Source organism: Gavialis gangeticus, unplaced genomic scaffold, assembly GCF_001723915.1.
Source record: "Gavialis gangeticus isolate Ggan-Ray unplaced genomic scaffold, GavGan_comp1, whole genome shotgun sequence".
In the NCBI taxonomy this organism is placed as follows: domain Eukaryota; kingdom Metazoa; phylum Chordata; order Crocodylia; family Gavialidae; genus Gavialis; species Gavialis gangeticus.
The window spans coordinates 40,648,668-40,654,357 of record NW_017729030.1 but is presented as its reverse complement, the minus strand read 5'-3'; the positions used below and the strand labels follow the sequence as shown (position 1 = coordinate 40,654,357).

At 36.0% G+C, this 5,690-nt stretch overlaps 1 long non-coding RNA gene across 3 annotated transcripts in view; it reads right to left on the bottom strand.

Moving 5' to 3' along the window:
* The window catches only part of LOC109301157, a 102,409-nt gene continuing 96,719 nt past the window's right edge, over positions 1-5,690 (bottom strand). Inside the window, exons 5-7 of one of the 3 annotated variants that reach the window (XR_002098451.1) lie at positions 4,954-5,118; positions 3,401-3,526; positions 1-112 (exon numbers count right to left, since the gene is read on the bottom strand). This is a non-coding gene — a long non-coding RNA (uncharacterized LOC109301157). The remainder of the gene's footprint in view (positions 113-3,400; positions 3,527-4,953; positions 5,119-5,690) is intronic. The other 2 variants (XR_002098452.1, XR_002098449.1) reach the window with 2 other exon arrangements.

Sequence of the window (5,690 nt, the reverse complement as noted above, 5' to 3'; positions counted from 1 at the left end):
TCTGCCCATTTTCTGAGCCTGTCACGGTTGGCCTGGATCACCATCATGTCCTTGGGTGAGTTGCTTTCCATTTAGAGCAAAACTTTCAATCAGCCATACCTCTATACTACACCTGGTAAGAGATAAATACAAACACAACAGTGAATATACTTAATAAGTTTCTACCACTGAAACATTTTTTTTATGGCTCCTCTAGTATTTTTATTACATAAAGGAAATCGCTGTCATGGTGATGAAGGCACACAGGGATGGTAAGCAATGTACATATTTTTAATTGCTTTCATTTTAGATGACAGGAGAATACAGAAGGGAGGATACTGGTCTAGTTCCCGTAGAGGAACATGATATTCATCTCTTTTTTAAGAAGTTGATAATTGAATACAAAATGGTTGCTTTCTCCTATGTTTCAATAGTGACATAGAAAAAATCAAGATGCAGTCCACAGAAAGCAAAATTCTAAATTGCAGATCTATATATGACATGTGAAGAGCCATCTGACTTACTCAAAACTGTTATATTCAGGGACTCACTCAAAACTGTTATAATCTATCTCTAACAATTCAGGAACTCATCTATCTACTTAATTGAGTAAATCAAGCTTTTTTTTTTTGTTACATACACACAGGCTGATTCGACACATGCAATTAATGTGATGCAATAAACTTTGGCACAGTTCGAGCTGGAGTCAACTGCTTCCAGGCACACTGTCTACACGTGTGCCCAGGACAGTAGTAATTTAAGCCAGGACAGAGCAAGCCCTGACAGTACTATCATACAGCACTGTTAATTAGTTTACTGTTCCCTAATACTGGCACATATGTAGACTCTGATGTTTTACTGCTGAGCTAATTAGTATACTCCAGAGTAAAGCACACATGGAGATGCACCCACATTCACTTAAGGCCATTGGGCACTTTTGCACGTGCTCCAACGTATTCTGATTAGAATGTGTCAGTATGCTGGAGTGTTCTAATCAGAACACTCCTACAAGCTGCAGCATCTTGTATTCAATGTCCCTGCATTTCAAAATGTTGAACAAGTTTTAGTTAAATTGTAGCAAAACCCCCCAGTTTTGCCTCATCCCCACTGCCTTTTTCCCTGATCTCTGCTGCTTGCTGTTTAGTTACCAAGCACTCCAAGCATAGTTACCACAGGCACCAACAAAAACACACTGTCACCTGAGACAGTGTTTAACCAGTGTGCTTATGTGTATGTATGTGTGTACTGTATATGATTCCATGTTATTATCATTAGAGTGTCTATGTGCTTGAATTGGTAATATGTGTGCACGTGCAACTGTACACTATGCCCTCCTGTCTAACAGCACAATATTGAGATCGTGAGCATTGGCCTGACCCCACAGGGCAACAAAATCACCACCACCACCATTTTGAAACCTGGGATGCTGAATACATGAGGCACTCCCACAAGCAGATCTAATTAACACCTCCCCCCTGCTATGCCCATTATTTTCAATTTGTGCTTCTAAGGTATGTGATAGAGTGTTTTAAGCAAATGATCTTTAGATTATAAGTTTCTTAAACCATACCTGTCTGAAAGGTACATACCACCCTGTGAACAATGTTATAAGCAAATTGCAAATAATAAAAATAATAATGATAATATGGGATTTGTCAGCAAAATGTGCATGCTAGCTTTTAAAAAATGAGATCCCAGTTTATTTGTTTTCTTTGACAACTATAAAAATAAAGATCATATTTTATATGTGCTTTTAGCAAAATAGAAGAAGACCTAATGTAAATGTAAACTTCATTCATAGCATAGTCTTAATTAAATGTAGTGCTAATGAAACATATATATTTAAAGAAAAATAATAATTATAGTATTGTGAACTACAATGTATATGATCAAAATTACGAATAGGAAAGCTAGTGCAATTCAGCTAAAAATAAATTATATTCTCTTCAGAATTTCAGTGTAAATTCAGTCAGGCATTCAATCAAGATTTTTAAGAGAGAAGTTCATAGGGGCATTTCATATCAAATGTTTATATAAAAATAAAAGCATGGATTCACTGAACTTTCTTGGAGAGTGGGTTTTTATTATCACTATAGTGTACGGTGGGTATGATTTGCCATATAAGTACCAAAAATGTATTTAAAGTAACTAACTCTTTCATTCTATTCATCAAAGTGTCAGGAAAAGATGTTTCTTAATACAACACAAAGAAAAAAGATCATGCTTATTGACAGGTTTGCTAGAGAGAATCCAACCTAATACAACAACTTCAAATGAAATTAACACCTAAAAACATTTTAGATCCTGTTTCTTACAAATTTCTGTTTCTTCCCTTTTGTCTCTCTCTCTCTCTGCTTTATTGTGGTTGTTATGGTAGATAAATAGCAGTTTACAGATTCACAAGTCTCCATTTGCTGTATCATCCTCTCTAGAAAAAGTAATACTTTAAAAACTGACACCCATCATATTCACAATGGAGTGATATGGATTTTTAGGTCAAATACATGACTTATAGCAATCATCAAGGTATTACTGAAAAGTTTAGTTTAACAGGTATAGTAACTAAAATATCTATGTGACTGCCATGTAAATTAGTTAATTGTATCTGCATGACATTGGGTTTTTTAATTTATTGTCAACAGAACCTAAATGATCCTCAGCAAAACTATGCAAGTAATAGAAATGAAATCTCATGTATTTTGCATTTTTGACAAGGAGTAGGATACAATGTGTTTCTTTCAGACATAATAACATTAACAGGAATAAATTTATTCTCTGCACATAGTAAAACTGGGTCATGTTCTATTGCATAAACTAAAAATAGGATTTTACAAAGATTTAACTAGCAAAAGATAGAATCTGTAATAATGTTAGAGTAATTGCTATTCTAGTATATATATATATATCATGATAATGAAAATTATTCATTTTCTGTTGCCTGTAACATCAGGCCCAATTCAGAAAAAAATATTGAAGTCAATGGTTTAGTCTAGACTCAGGATGGTGTAAGTGAGAATCTGACCCATCGTTTGATTATAATTTGGTTGTGTGTGTTGTGAGGCCAATATATCATTCAGGACCCAGTCTTGTAAGGCACCCAACACCTTGCAAGTTCATCAAAGTTCCCTCCAATCTCAAGTTTGGATTCCAACCAACTTTCCTTGGGACATGATCTTATTCCAATCAAAGTCAATTAGATTGCCCCCCCCAATTATCCTGCTTATTGATCATTAGAGGTGGTCACTAACATTTCGAAGACTTGTGGGGGGTGGGGGGAAACATGCTGTTTTGCCAAACCTAAATATTTTTGGGCTAACTTGTTGGTTTCATTGGGAAGACTTTCTACTTCTTCTCGTGTCCTTGTCATAGACTAGATATTTTTCCAAAAGACCCGAGTTTAGAATAGCCATGTAGTACTCACTCACTGAGAAGATTCCAAATTTCAGCTTCAGATTCTCTCTCTCTTATAGCGGAGGCTTGAACCTGGATCTCTTGGATCACCATTGAGTGACTTAATTGAGTTGGAGCTTTTGCTGAATCATTCAATCTTTTTATTTTTTGTAAAAAAATAAATATTGAAAAAATAATTTCCACAATGAAAACAAACATCAAATATTAAAAATCGCACAAAATGGAATCCTTGGCAGCCCTCCTCATACCGAAATAAGATAAGATTCTCTGATGCTAGTAGTCTTGGCTCTTAAATACAACTGTGTATTCATACTTTTAAAGCAATTTTCTATATGCTTGCACAGAGACTATGTACATGTCCAGAATTTACCCAGTTCTTGGGTTTCCTTTGTTGCTAACTAAACAAAAGCCCTGGAACAAATTTTCTCCTGAATATGGCTTATTCCATTTTTTTTCTCCTACTTGTTCCTGCTTCAGACTTTTAGACCTAATGAGGGTCCAAGGGGGTTCTTGTTTTAGCTTTCAGCATAAGCTAGGATGCATCATAAGAACAGCTCTGTTTCTCCCAGAAGGGTCATAAATGCTGACATCTTTCATAGAAGTTTTATCAAGTCATTTTGTTTATACTTCAAGTACCATGTTTGCCTGTCAACCAGCCCTAAAAAAGCTACAATGAAGTCAGAACACAGGAAATTCTCTGTGCAGTTACAATGACTACAGATAACCACATCACTCTCATGTTCTGTTCTCTACATTGGCTCTTCATGAAACTTAAAATCAAAGTCATGGTCAGAGATGTAACTGGATGCTTAAATGCCCTGGATGATAGCAGTGTACAAGGCAGCATCAGAGGCACCCAGGAAATTAAATAGATGCTGCTATTTTTCTGCATCCCACCTCAATGGTCCTTGCTGGGGTCAGAGCGCTGGTCCCCCCCACCGCCACCTTTCATTATACTTCTAGTCATGGTATTGGTTATGATGTTCAAATTCTCCACAGGATCAGCCCATACTACCCAAAGCACTACCTTCCTCTGCACAAACATGACAAAAGTAAGAGAGTGGGATTCATAGATTTTAAGGTCAGAACACTTGTGTTACAGCCAGTCGATATTTAGAGGGCCCACTCACAGAACATGTTGACATGGCCAGGAATCTTTCTGCCTTTTAAACAAAATCTAAAACTACCTATTTGATTTAGCTTTCTCATGAAGCTAGAATAATGAGGAGAGAAGACACCAGAGAAGTAAAATATGAAACATACAGAATAGCATAGTCAGATACTATAATAATATAATATAGTAATACAGCCTAAGCAGAGAGCACTTTTATAGAAAGAGTAATTTCACATTTTTAGTACAAATTAGTATTTACCCACTCCACTTTTGAGGACTACTTTCTTCATTCTTGGGAGGATTTTTTTTTCCAAATGAAACAGTTGCTGACTCACATAAACATAAAAACCCTGCTGTATTTGAGAATGACTGGTCCACCATCCTCCAAGACCATGATGAAAAATTTAAGACTGAGGCTATTGTATAAGAGGTAAAAGTTTCTCCTCCACCTGTTTTGAAGGTTTGTAAAGCTTGTCACAGAGACAATGGGAAGCTATGTCCAAGTCAAGTAGAGTTGTTCTCCTGATGCAAGACTTCTTCTTCTTTTTTTTTTTTGATAACCAGCTATATAAACTTAGATGGCTAGTAGATAGAGTATGATCTGGGTCTGCATGCTGTGAATAAAAAATATATTGCACAAGTCTTAAAGCTTTTGACAAATACAGAAAAAAAATCTATTTAACCTTCCCATCCAGTTTAGACTTACTGTGGTTCACTGCAGATACTACAGAAATAACCTTCAGCATTTCCTAGTCAAGAGAGAATCTCTAAAGCATATGCCAGGAGATAATGTGCAACCTTGAAGTATATTAACAAGCCAACTGGGGTGTCTAGTGACTTTAAATTCAATTTTTTATAATCAAAAGGGATATTTATAAGTGTGTGTTGTATACAAGGAAATATGTGATCAACTGGGAAACCAATACTCACTGTCAAAGGCTGTTTAACTAAGCTAAATGTCACATAGCAGAAGTATAATATTATTCAAATTTAATCCAGCTCCTTTCTAGATCTGCTTGCCCCTGTTCTGAAGATGAGTCCTCTAAGGTAAGGCTAGAAACTGACTAAGAGAGACTAAATGAAATGTATTTGACCATTTGACAAGTGATAATACTTCAATAATCTAGGAGAATACATAGGGGGGGAAAAGAAAGTACTGGGTAACATGGGGCCCCTGCAAGACACG